The following is a 14,545-nucleotide window of genomic DNA, read 5'->3' as shown; positions in this document are numbered from 1 at the left end:
CATGAACATGAAGACGGATGTGGGGACAGCCCCCACCTGGAGGGGGGCAAAGGCAAACTAAGGCTGATGCAATGACTCCTTCTCTGAAACAGAATTAAATTATGCCAGAGGAAGAAGAAGAAGAAGAAATAATATTACGTATTTATCTAGTGCCTTCCCTCCAAGGAGCTCCAAGCACACCCTAGATGCTATCCCTGTAATATGCAGTGTTGCTAGGACAGAGGGAGGAAGGAAGGAGACAGAGGATATTAGATTATATAATATTATTATTATATTAATTTCTCCATGAGGAGAAATTAAGGGATGGGGGACAAAAGAGTGACTCCCCTCAGGTTTTATTGTCCATCAGTGGTAAGACCAGGAAGGAAGAACGATAATACCCCATTGCCACAGTTAAAGAACTTTGCTTTCCGTCTCTGTGTTGGATGGGTGGTGACAGAATTATGATCCCCATTTTACAGATGAGGAAACTGAGGCTCCGGGAGGTGACGTACTTAAAACCCCTCCCGCTCTATGGTTTTGATCCCAGGATCTTACATCGACCTAGCCAAAGTCACATAGCTAACAACGAAAGGACTCAAAGAGAGGATCTACTTGTGATGCTTTGTCCACATCCTGCTGCTTCTCAGTCTAGCTCCCAGAGGCAGCAAGCTCAGTCTTTCCAGGTTCCGACTCTAGTTTTCCAGTTCTGCTACCACGGCTTCTAACCTAAAGTCAGGTCCCTTCTCCAATAAGGCATCATTCCATGAGGGAACACCAAAAACAAAGCACGGAGGAGGGGTCAGGGAAGAGGGAGGGCCTCAAGGATGCAGGAATCTTAGCATCTGTCAGCTTCATCACCATTCAACAATCTGATGGGAAAGGGTCCCTCCCCAGGCCTCAAGCCCTCCCCAACCTTCTCTCAGAGGGGAGACCCATGACCACTATGACTGAGGACAGCCTCTCATTCAAGAGGAGAAGAAAAGGAACAGTTACCATTCAGGCCCCTTCCAGGGTCATACCCCACCCCCCGGCCCCACATCTCAGAGCCCCTTAATGACCCCAAACGACAACATTCAGAGTTACTGGGAGACACAGAACAATTCCTCATTCAGTGGTAAGACCCTTGGAGGAGGGAAGAAGAAAGAATGGGGGGGGGGGGAACAATTATCCCTCACAATTTCCTTTCTAAAGAGTCCAGATGAAGACACTGGCTGCTACTCAGCCCCATGCTATGCATGGGGCTTTTTCTCCTATTTAGTATTTATTAGAGTCTACGGAGAATTGGGTGACCATAAGGAAAGGGCTAGGATGGGGGAAGGAGAACTCAGCTCCCCATCCCAGGGAGGATGGGGATACTCTATTCTCTCTTCAGTGACATTGTCCAACCCATCCCCCACTGACACCCTGGACTGTGGGAGAGGAAGTATGAAAAGAGGGCCAGGTTTGGAATCAGAGTCCCAGCTTAATATTTAATAGCTCTGTGACCAATGGGAAGGCACTTTACCTATACAGGATCATAAAAGAAAAGGATCTGAAGCTGGAAAGCACCTCAAAGGCCATCTGATCCAACCTCCTCCTTTTACAGATGAGGAAACTGAGGGCCGGGGGGGTGAAAAATAGGTATCTTGGGTAGAATTTGAACCCTGACCCTCTGATGTCAGGGTCTGTGCTCTTTCCACTATACCAAGCAACCTCTCTGAGCCTCAATTCCCTCACCTGGGAAATGGGTATCATAGCTGCCTGCCTACCTACCTCACAGTAAAGGAAATGTGTTGGAAACTTTACAGTTTATAACATATGTAGGATCTTCCAAAAGTTTCTGTACAGGTTTAAGATATTAAAAGTTTAAGTTACAGTTAACAACCATAACTGTGAAAAAACATTTTGAAGCAAGTTTCTCTGATAAAGCCCTCATTACTCAAATACATAGAAAAATGAGTCAGATTTAGAAAAATAAGAGCCATTCCCCAATTGATAAATGATCGAAAGATTTCAGATGAAGTAATCAAAACTACATGAAAAAATGCTCTAACTCACTATTGGAGAAATGCAAATCAAAACAATTCTGAGGTACTACCTCACACCTATTACATTGGCTAATAGGACAGAAAAAGAAAATGATAAATGTTCGAGGCGATGTGGGAAAATTGAGACACTACTGCACTGTTGGGTAGAGTTGCGAACTGATTCAACCGTTATGTAGACCAATTTAGCACTATGCCCAAAGGGTTATAAAACCATGCACACCCGTTGACCTAGCAATACCACTACTAGGTCTCTATCCCAAAAGAGATAAAAAAAAACAAAAAAGAAAAGGACCTATATGTACAAAAATATTTATAGCAGTTCTTTTCTGGTGGCAAAGAACTGCAAATTGAGGGGATGCCCATCAACTGGGGAATGGTTGAATAAGTTGAGGTACATGATTGGGATAGAATATCATTGTGCTATAAGAAATGATGAGCAGGATGACCTCAGGAAAACCTGGAAAGACTTATATGAACTGATGCAAAGTGAAATGAACAGAGCCAGGAGAACACTATACACAGTAACAGCCATATTGTGAGATGATCAACTGTGAACAACTTACTATTCTCAGCAGCACCACAGTCCAAAACAACTCTGAAGGACTTATGATTAAAAATGTTATCCATCCCCAGAGAAAGAACTGATGGAGTCTGAATACAGATCAAAGCTTACTTTTTTTGTCTGCTTTATTTTTCTTGGTTTTTTTTTTTTTTTGGTCTATGTTTTCTTTTACAACGTGACTAATGTGGAAATATGCTTTGCATGACTGCATATGTATATATTATCCCTCACAATTTCCGGATGAAGACACTGACTGCTACTCAGCCCCATGCTATGCATGGGGCCTTTCCTTCTATTTTGTACTTATTAGAGTCTAAGGAGAATTGGATGAACATAAGGTAAGGGTTAGGATGGAGGAGGGAGTGCAGCTCCCCACCCCAGGGAGGATGGGGATGCTCTATTCTCTCTACAAGCAAGCTCCAGTGATACTGTCCATCCCATCCCCCACTGACACCCTGGATTCTGGGAGAGGACGTATGAAAAGAGGGCCAGATCTGGAATCAGAGGGCCCCAATTGCTTGCCTTCTCAATGAGTGGTGTGGGGAGAAAGGGAGAGAAGGAATTAAAATATTGAAAACAAATGTTAAAAATTGGTTTTACATGTAATTGGGGGAAAATAAAATCCTAAATAAATAATTTTTAAAACGTTTTTAAAAGTTTAAGTTACTAAAGCTTAAACCTGTACTGACTTTCAGGACATTTTCTGTGCATAAATTTGAATTAAAGGATGTGACAACCTATAATCCTAAGGCTCCATTCAAAGGCACTGTGAAAACCTAAAAAGAAACTCCCTATTCTGGCCACCATTTCCCAATATTTCTTGAGTTCTTCTATCCCGAGTCGGCTCTGTTAGAATGTCAGCTCTTTAAGGGCAGAGACTTTTATTTGTTTGTTTATTTGGGCAACATTGGATTTTCTTTCTTTCTTTTGTTACATTTTAACTTCTGAAATGTCTCCCTCCCTCCTCACCCTGCCCTAGAGAAGGCCACCATTTGATGCACATTTATAAATATATGCAAAACCATAACATACATGCTTCTATTTATCAGTTCTTCCTCTAGAAGAGGACAGCATCTTCCTTCATGGGTCCTTTACAGTTGATCTGAGTATTTAAAGTACTCAGAATCACTTGATTGTTCACAATTATTCTTCGAACAACATTACTGTTACTATATACAACATTCTCTTGGTTCTGCTCACTTCACTTTTCATTATTTCATGCAAGTCTTTCCATGTTTTTTTTAAAATCAACTAGCTTATCATTTCTTACAGTACAGTAGTTGTTTAGCCGTTCCCCAATTGATGGGCATCCCCTCAATTCCCAGTTCTTTGCCACCACAAAGAAAGCTGCTATAAACATTTTAGAACATATAGGTTCTTTTCCTTTTTCCTTGATTACCTTGGGAAATAGATCTAATGTGATATTGCTGGATCAAAGGGCATAGGCAGTTTAATAAATCTTTGGGCATAATTCCGGATTGCTCTTTAAAATGGCTGAAACAGTTCCACCGACAGTGTACTAATGTCCCAATTTTTCCATATTCCCTCCAACATTTGTCATTTTCTCCTTCTATCATTTTAGCCAATCTAATAGGTGTGAGATGATATCTCAAAACTGTTTTAATTTGCATTTTTCTAATCAATAATGGTTTAGATCATTTTTATATGACTATACATGATTTTGATTTCTTCATAAAAAAGCTGCCTGTTCATATTCTTTGACCATTTTTCAACCGGGGAATGATGCATATTCTTATAAAATTGACAAAGTTCTCTATATATTTGAGATATTAGACCTTTATCCAAGAAATTGTTTATACTTCCCCCATTTTCTGCTTTCCTTCTAATCTTGCCTACATTGGTTTTATTTGCACAAATTTTAATTTAATGTAATCAAAATGATCCATTTTATACTCACATTTAATGTAATCAAAATGATCCATTTTGCACTCACAATCCTCTCTATCTCTTGCTTATTCATAAATTCTTCTCCTATCCATAAGTCTCATAGGTAATGTGTTCCACGTTCTTCTAGTTTTCTTACCCCTCCCTTTCTATGTAGGGCATGTAACCATTTTGACCTTATCTTGGTAAATGGTGTAAGATATTGGTCTATACACAATTTCTGCCAGACTGCTTTCCAGTTTTCCCAACTTTTACCAAATAGTAAATTCTTATCCTAAAAGTTTAAATCTTTACTTTTGTCAAACACAAGGTTACTATAATCATTTACTACTGTGTTTTGTATGTCTACTTTGTTCTACTGATCTACCTTTCTATTTCTTAAACAGTACCCGATAGTTTTGATAATTACTGCCTTACAGCATAGTTTAAGATCTGCTATTGTTAAACTTCCTTCCTTTACTTTTTTCATTAATTCCTTTTATATTCTTGACCTTTTGTTCTTCCAAATGAATTTTATTAGTGTGTTTTCTAGCTCAATAAAATAGTTTTTGGTAATTTAATTGGGATGGCATTGAATAAGTAGGCTGAGACTTTTCAAATTTTGTTTCTAACTCCCTAGCACTTAGCACAGAGCCTGGCAAATAGCAGGTATTAATAAACAACTGTCAATTGACTCTTCTGTAAAATGAGTGGGGTTAGACTTTGTTGTTGGTCAGTCATGGTCGACTCTTTCTGACCCCAGCTGGGATTTTCTTGGCAAGGATACTAGAGTGGTTTAGCCATTTCCTCCTCATTTTACAGATGAGGATACTGAGGCAAACAGGGTTAAATGACTTGCCCAGGGCCACACAGCTAATAAGTGCCTGAGGCTACATTTGAACTCAGGTCCTCTTGAATCCAGGCCCAGTGCTCTATCCACTGTACCATCTTGCTACCCCAAAGTTAGACTAGATGACCTCAAAGGAATATACCCAGGACTATAATCACTCCGAAGGCAGGGCCTGCTTTATACCCCTTTGAACCTTTCTTGGTCTCAAGCCCAAGGTTATTGGGCCTTCCTTCAAGGAACTCAAAACTCTGGAGGGATAAGAGTAGTCTTGTCACTTGACCCAAATCCTTCAGTCAGGCAGGCAGCAAGAGCTACTTCCGAACTAGAGGGGCTGGCAGATGCTGCCAGTGGAGAGGGTTCTATCTCATTCTCTGGGTGTTTATTAGACAATTAATGGTTTGGAAGGTTTTCTTCCTCAGCAGCTCCAGAGGCTAGTACTTGCCATAAGCCTCCAGGAACCCTTCTGATGATCTATCCCCTCTCAAGGTCAGCAGGAGAGACAAAGTAGAAGGTGAGTTTCTCCAGGAAAATGTAGGCTCTTCGAGGGCAAGGGCCGGTGCCTGGTGGGTACCTAATAAATGTTGGTTGGATTGAATTGAGTCAGAAGGCCTGGGTTCAAATCCTGCTTATGCTGCTTATTATTTGATGATCACGAGACAGCTGGTAGTACAGGGAATAGAACGCTGGGCCTGGAGTCAGGAGGACTTGAGTTCAAATTCATTCTCAGACATTTAGTAGCTGTGATCCTGGGAAAATCACTTAACTTCTGTTTGCCTTAGTTTCCTCAAATGTAAAATGGGGATATCAGCGCCTACCTCACAGGGTTGTTGTAGGGATCAAATGAGATAATATTCTAAAAATTGCTTAGCATACGTCTGATATACAGTAGGTATTACATAAATGCTCATCTTCCCCCCACCCACCCTACCGTTAACAACTCACTTCTCCCTCTTTGTGCCTCAGCTTCTGCATCTGCAAAATGAAGGAATTAAACTAGATGACCTCCAAGGCCCATTATCACTTTAATTCTTATTTTTCTATCCATAGGAAGCTCTTTGGGTCTCAGTTACCTCATCTGTAAAATAGGGATATCTGTATTGTCTAACTTACATAATTGTTTTGAAATTCAGATGAGATAAAGTATATACATAAATACTTTTCTCTTTTGGTTTCAGAGAATAGTGAAGGAAACTTCTGTCCAGCCTGAACCTGAATTCCAAGAGGTTTTCAACTTCAGTTTTTTCTGTGACCCACAGGCCCTTCTGGGCATCCTTGGTCCCACCCATCCCTACCAAAAGCACATCCAGAAAGATACTTCATGGCATGGAGCTTTCTGAGGCAGAGACTACAATATTTGCTTCTAATATGCCATGTCCCGAGATGGGTTCCTGCCTTCCCACGACTCCCCTTATAGCCACATGAAGACACATACATCACAGGAGCCAGATCTAAGCTGGCTTCCTGGGAGAAAAACTGAACCCAGCAAAGTCACAGAATCATAGGTTAGAAGAGATTTTTGGAGATCATTCGCCTTGCTAACCACTCCATCCCAAAAAGGAGGCATCTGAAGCCCAAGGAAGAGAAATGCTTTAGGATTATATGGATTTTAGCGCTGGTAGGGAGGGGACTTAGAGACTATCTAATTCAACCCTCTCACTTTAGGGGCCAAAATGGAGGCCTAGGAAGAAGAAATGAATGACTTTCCCAAGGTCACACCGTGAGAGATTCCAGATTTGAACGCAGGCCTTCTGACTTCAGAGACAAGGCTCTCTCTATTTTATCACATTGTTTCTCGACGGTTACACAGCTATCAAGTAGCAGACCCATGATTTGAACCCAGGACTTCTAGGGGCTCTTTTATGCTTACGTTGCTGCCATAGTTCTACTGGTAAGAGCAAACAATTACTAATAATAATGAGGCTGCTCAGTGGGGCAGTGGATAGAGCATCAGATTGGGAATCAGGAAGACCTGAGTTCAAATCCAGCCTTGGGCACTTACTAGCTATGTGACCCTGGGCAAGTCACTTAACTTCTGCTTGCCTCTGTTTCCTTATCCATAAAATGGGAATAATATTATTACCTAATTCCTAAGGTTGTTGTTGTAAGGATCAAGGGAGACACAATTGGTAAAGTGCTTAGCAAGCTTTAAATTCCTATGTAAATTCTAGCTCTTGTTATTATGATTACTGCCTTTCCCTGAAATTATCTCCAGTTTATTCTACATATATATCTTATGTATACATAATTGTTTTCTCATCCATCAGACCATGAGCCCCTTGAGCCCAGGAAACTATTTTTGCTTTTCTTTGTATCCCCAGTGTGTTTGGCACACAGTAGGTGCTTAGCAAATGGTTAACTGACTTGACATTTATGTAGCACTTTTAGGTTCTGCAGAGCATTTGAGGTACATTGACTCATTTCACCCATACAACAACCCCAAGAGTAAGCGCTATTATCCCCATATTACACATCGGTCAAGAAGCATTTATCAAATCTGAGTTAAAATCCCTACTCCACTCTTTACTTCCCAGTTGACCTTAGGTAAATCACTTAGCCTCTGTAGGCCTCAGTTTCCTCATCTATAAAATGAGGGGGAAGGACCGCATGGCTTCTGAGGTCCTTTATAGCATTATGTGACCTGCGTTTCCATTGAGAATACTCCCGCTACCAATGTAGACAGACATGTCTATAATTTGTGGGATGGCGTTGCCTAGAGCAGACGTGTCAAACATGTAGGCCAAGTGGGCCCAACCAGATTAAAATGTAATTGGGAAATACTCAACAAAATAAGTAAGAACACAACAAAACACAGATAATGTTCATTTGTGGTTTTCTAAGTCAATAATGGGCAAGGATCCCGTGGAGTTTGACATCACTGGGCCTAGACTACAGAAAGCTTAACTACCAGCCTAGGGTCACACAGCCAACAGCAAGCGTAAAGGTGGGATTCGAACTCAAGTCTTCCTGCCTCTGAGGCCAGCTCTCCTTCCCCACTAGGTCATACTGCCTTTGATACACAAATGTGTAGATAAAATAGTTTACTTCTTTTGGACTGGGCTTATTATTTCACCAGGACAGGGAACTCTCAACGAGGGTAGTGCCTCCACCCATGCTGGTCTCTTCCTCTTCAGCATCTGACAGCCTTCGAGAAGCCATCCAGATTCAGGGACTCGAGCAGGATCCAGCCAGTATGTGTCAGAAGTGGGATTCCAGGGTGGCTCTCCATGACTCTTAAGTCATTTTCCCTATGCACTGCATCATGCTGGTTTCTCACACAGAACAAATATAAGGTCATGTGGATAAGAAATAAGAGCAAGCGGACGGAATCAGGAAAGGCCTTGTGTGGGAGGTAGACGGCACAAGGTAAGCTTTGAAGGAAAGCAGGGATGGGGAAACTGAGGCTCGAAGATGAAGTCTTCTTCATAAGGACAGCTAGTGGGTGTCGGAGGCAGGACATGAACCCAGCTCTTCCTGATTCCAACTCACACCTCTGTCTACTCTATCTCCTACCCCATGCTGTCTCTTAATAATCAGTCATAATAAGAAGATACAGAAAGACAGCCTAACTGAAAGACACAAGAAAATTCTTGTTCCTATCTCTCCCACTGACCATCAGTTTCCTCTAACTGATATTACACTTCCTATTCTGGAAAAAAAAAATATAATTTAGGTCTGGAGCAAAGTCAGGGTTTCCACTGACTCAAGCATTTCTCCTGTCCTTATTTTATTGAGTTCAATTGCCCCTGTTCTTTCCTTTTTATTGAGGGTAGGGGGGAAGGGGAAGGAATTCAATTTAAGCCAAAAAAAAAAAAAATTAAGCATTTGCTACTTGAAAAGTCCTACACTCTGATCTAGCCACCCATAAAGTCAGTGGCACAAGAATTATCATTCAGGCGGCTAAGTGGATAGGGCATCAGGCCTGAAGTCAGGAAGACTCGTCTGCCTGAGTTCAAATCTGGCCTCGGACACTTACTACCTGTGTGACCCTGAGCAAGTCATTTAATCCTATCCGCCTCAGTTTCTTCATCTGGAAAGTGAACTGGAGAAGGAAATGGCAAACTACTTCAGTATCTTTGCCAAGAAAACCCCAAATGGGGTCACGAAGAATCAGACATGACTGAGCAACAAAAAAGAATTATCATCCCCATTTTACAGATGAGTAAACTGAGTCTGGTAGTGTTAGAGCCAAGACTCAAACCGTAGTGTGTTCCAACTCCAGGTCGGCCTCTCCTTCCACCAGACCCTGGCTGCCTTTCTACTAAATAGCAGAAAACATTGGTCCAGAGAAAGTAAATCTAGGTGACAGTGGACATGATGATGAAATATTGGACCCAGGCTTGTAGAAATAACAGACATCCTGTTTCACTTCTTTGCCCACCGATACCTCCCTTCACTCCAAGTCTTTCTGATTGTCTGGCCCAAAATGCCAGGAGGGAACAGGTTTAGAATCTGAAATGAGAAATCTGAGGCTGAGCTGAGGAGTACAGGGGTGCCAGGGCACCCTCAGCCAGGGTCTCCCTGGTGACTGGCAATGATGAGGTCACAAGCAGAGGATCTGGATAGGCAGAAGAGGTAGGGAGAGGACAAGGCAGGCAGAGAAGGCAACTTCTGAGCAAACAAAGCTCTCCAACATAGGAAAAGGTCTGGAAAGTTGATGAAGCAGCAAAAAGAGGAAGAAAGATGGGGAAGGGATGATTAGGGAAGGAAGGGAAGGGAGGCAGAATCCCCTCTGGGCAAGTTACTCCCAGTTCCCTATTGTTTGGGCAGTTTTGTTCCAAGTTTGAAAGTCTGGCTGGTAGATGGGGAGGTAATGTCTTTATAAAGCCGCCAGTGTATATGGCCGAGGCCTGGTGTATCGTTCAGGTTTATGGCCTTGTCAAGCCCTGGTACAGAAGAAAGAGCAGGTCGATTTAGTGTCAGAAAGACCTGGGTTGGAATCCTGCTTCTGGAAAGCATTATCTGTGTGACCTTGGCCACCTCACTGAACTTCTTTGGGCCTCAGTTGACTTATCTGTAAGATGAGGGGGTTTGACTAGGTAAAGGCTAAAGGATCCATCCAAGTATAAATCCTATGATCCTATAAGATTCTAATATAAGGGGTTCTAGCCCCGCGCACTATGTAAACACTGCGACTGGGGAGGTTGAGGCTGGTGAATGGACTGCCTGAGCTCGGGAGCTCAGAGCTGCAGTGCCTTCCAAATCATTTAGTCAGACTCCCTTATTTTTCCGATCAGAAAACTGAGGCCTAGTGAAGCTGAATGCCTAGCGGCATAATGTCACAGAGACAGTTCAAATCGACTGCTGAACCTCTCTAGACTTGATTTCTTCATCTGTCAAATGTTGATTTAAAAAAAAACAAAACACTTTCTCTACTACAACCCATCTCACAGGGTAATTGTGAGAATCACATGAGATAATGGATATGAAAGCACTTTGAAAACGACTAAAATAAGGTGTTGTTTTTAGTTACATTGGCAATTTGGCTTCCTTTTCCTCCACTATACCCGTGGATAGGAGCGTTCCCCAGAACTTACTGCAGTGTGGGACATGAAGTTCAGCCGGGTGATTTTAAAGCCTTCAGATGAACACTGGATACGGATCCTTCTTAGAGCGTCCCAAGGAGCATGTGCTGCTCCCTCCTTGGGCTTACTTGTTGCTTGCTATATACAGTGTATGTACGTATAAACACACACACACACGTGCGCACACACGTGTATGTACACATGCACACACGTGCATACATATGTAGACATACGCATACACATAGGTATAATACAATATACATGTGTATATGTGTACATCACCTTTCTGTGCCTGCCTATATAAGCTGTCCCCCATGGCTAGCATGTGCTCCATCTTCACCCCTCCCTTTCAAAATCCCCAGTTTCCATCTGGGTTCAACTCAAGTGTAACCTACTTGAGGGTGGAACTCCCTTTAACAATGCAGGCTGGCCTGCCCGGAATGTACCTAGTTAACTGTGGCTGGTCCCACAGACCTCGTCCCTAGGCCCCCCTTCTTTTCTCCCTTTTTACTACCTCACTTGGGGATCTCATCAGCTTCGACAGATTCAATTATCACTTCTATGCTGATGAGCCTCAAATCAACTTATCCAGCCCTAACCTCTAGGCTGACTTCCAATCTAGAATCTGCAATTGCCTGTCCTGTAAACACTTAAATTCAGCATGTCCACAAATGAACTCATCTTCCCCTCCCACACCCTCCCTTCTTCCTAACTCCCCTATTAGTCATCCTTAGTCCCCCAGGTTCACAACCTAGGTGTCATCCTCAGCTAACTCTCACTCTTTCTCTGTCTCTCTGTCTCTCTCTGTCTCTCCATCATCCAATCTGTTGTCAAGACCTGTCAATTTTACCTTGTAACATGATCCTGTATGTCCCCTTTCTTCCTCTCGACACTGCTACCCCTCTGGTGCAGACCCTTATCACTTTATACCTGGACTATTGAAATAGACTGCCGATGGCTTTGTCTGCCCCAAATCTGCCAAAGCCATCTTCCTAAAGGTCAATCTTCTTATCACCTCCTGGACCAAATGCAAAATCCTCTGTTTGGCATTCAGAGCCCTTCATAACCTGCCCCTCCCTTTGGGATCACTGATGCTGCAGTAGAATGTAAGTTCTCTGAGAGCAGGGACCAGTTCATCTTGGGTTGTTGATCCCAAACCCAGCACAGTGCCTGACGCACAGAAAATATCCAATAAATGCTTGCTGGATAAGATATAGGATGTCGGTGCTAGTAGGGGCCTTAGAACACAGAATGCCTTGTACACGGTATAGACCTCCCAGTGGGATGCAGGTTCTCTGAGGGTACCATTCTCTCTGGCCCAAGCAAAGCACCTTGCACACAGGAATAGGGACCTGAACCCTTTGATTTCATTGGCAGAGGGAACTCAGGATGGGGAAAGCTGTCTCTGTTAAAGTAAGTCAACCCTTGCTTTGTAACTCAGAGTCGGAGAAAGTTGCCTAGGATATTGAGAGGAGGGCCATACTCTTGAATCCAGGTTTTCCAGGCCCCAAGGGCATCTCTCTTATCTGCACTGCCTCTCTTTGCACTTAGTAGGCACTTAAGAAATGCTGCTTGAATTGAATTGGATCACATGTCAAAAGATGTAAGGTAATGGAATAGAATGTCGGATCTCCAAGGGGTCTCAAAAGCCAGCTGGTTCAACCTTATTTTCCCATGGAGAAAATGGAGGTTCAGGAAGGAGAAATCACTTGTCCAAAATAACACTTCAATCTCCTGACAGCGCCAGGGTTAAGGCTAGAAAGTGGGTTCTTTCTGAACCTATTACTGCCCATCATGCTTTGCTCCCCAGTAGGGGGAGGGGGGAATGTCGCTTAGCTCTGGAGTGAAGGCAGGATCCGTTGACGGGAGAGTTTCTCTCCTTCGTCCCTCCTCTTCCTCCCCTGTCCCACGGGGGAGCTAGGCTTCCCCCAAAGAGCACAAGATGAAGCACCCACCTGGAAGGGCTACACCCTAATTCTTACCCAGATCTCTGCAGGGTAAAATCCCAGGAGTATGGCTGGGAGTAGTGAGCCCCACAGCCCAGTGGAGCTATATGAGGTGCAGAGGTGGGTGTTATTTTGATATAAAAATCCCACACCTCCAAGTTTATTTTGAACTGAACTGGAATTCCCCCTTAAATGTCTACCCATCTGTCTTCTCCCAGGCCTGACCCCCCCTCCCAGAATCCTCCCTGTTCCTGCCTCACTAAACATCCAGAGAGAGAGAGAGAGAGAGCAGCACACACACACCAACCCAGACACACACAATCTTTCGCCTCCCTGCCCCCACAGCAACCTCCGTCCAAATTGCTAGGGCTGTGGGCCCTTCTTAATCCCTCTGGCTCAGTCCTTCCACATTCCTGCTCCTTATCCCCTCCCCACCACTAGTCTTCCTCCCTGCCCCAAGAGCCTCCTCCCCCACGCCCCAGACACACACACACACACACACACACACACACACACACACACACACAGAGTCTATCCCCTCAGGGAAAGGGGGTCAAGACCCTAGTAATTCTAGAATCTACCCCAGAAACCTAAAACCCACCCTGTGTGTGCCTGTCTGCAAGATGCTTGCCAAAGAGAGAAACAAAATGAAGAAGAAAATTCCCTTCCCATGACGATCCTAATTAGCACATAGGATTTGGGGTCTTTCCAATGAGTACAAGCATGCCGGGAGCAGACAGCTGTTCCTTGGCCTTCTGGGACCCTCCTAATCATCCTCTCCACAGCACCAGCCCTCCCTCCCTCCCTCCAGCAGCTGGGCTCCCCAGTCTCCTAAGTTGCACTGGGCTGCAACCTCAGGCAGAATTCTCCCACAGAAGGGGCTAAGGGAGGATTACTCCCTTAAGGTCCTCTAATTAATCAGTTAAATCTTGTGAATGATGCATTGCTACAGAGAGCCAGGCTTGGGCAGAGCTCCTCAGGACTGGTCAGTCCCCATGCCCAGCAACGCAGCTCCCTCCTGACCACTAGCTCCGGGTCCTACTCAGTCAGGCCAGTTCCGCCAAGGGTTTGCCACAGATTCTCCAAGTTGCCAGACCCCCAAGTCCCCAGCCCCAGCCTGAAGGTTTCCTCTCTACTTTCCCTCATCCAAAGACTTTTCCTCAAGCAAAATTGTCACCTGAAGGATGTTCATTCCGGGAAAACAAACCCATTTTCTCCACTAAAAGAGGGAGTCAGCTCCTGAGATTCAAGGGTGGTATTCCTGGGGGAATGGAGAAGGGGCGATACCCAGGATCTTTCTCTGAAAGAATGTGCCTCCTGCTGCTGCTGTCAATCCCCAGCTGGCAAAGTGAATGAGCTTCCCTAGCCTGGCATCTCTCACCAGCCTTCTTCCTCCTCCTTTCTCCACCGCGCCCTCTTCCCTCACCCAGCTTTTTCCCCCATCTGCTCCAGGCTGCGCTTTGGCACTCTCCGGTGCTCAACCCCAGCCCTCGGGCACGGAATGCCGAGGCATCCCCGGTATTCCATCGTGCCTCCTCTGACCAGGCCTCCTTCTCCCCGAGATACCCTGGAGGAAGAACGTGAGGCTCCCGGGAATTCTATCTTCCCCCAAGTTTGTCCCAGACCCGGGAGCCGACAGCAGAGAGGGCTGGTGGAACCCGCAGAGGGGGCAGAGGGGCTGGGGGGCCAGAGCTGTCACGGCCCATGGAAGGACGAGTGCCAGCTGGGGGGGGCGGCCGGAGGGGGCAGTGTGGCAGCTGGGGGGGCGGCCA

The sequence above is a fragment of the Vombatus ursinus genome, unplaced genomic scaffold (assembly GCF_900497805.2).
Source record: "Vombatus ursinus unplaced genomic scaffold, bare-nosed wombat genome assembly UNPS02004444.1, whole genome shotgun sequence".
Taxonomy (NCBI): Eukaryota; Metazoa; Chordata; class Mammalia; order Diprotodontia; family Vombatidae; genus Vombatus; species Vombatus ursinus.
This window is presented reverse-complemented; position numbering follows the sequence as displayed.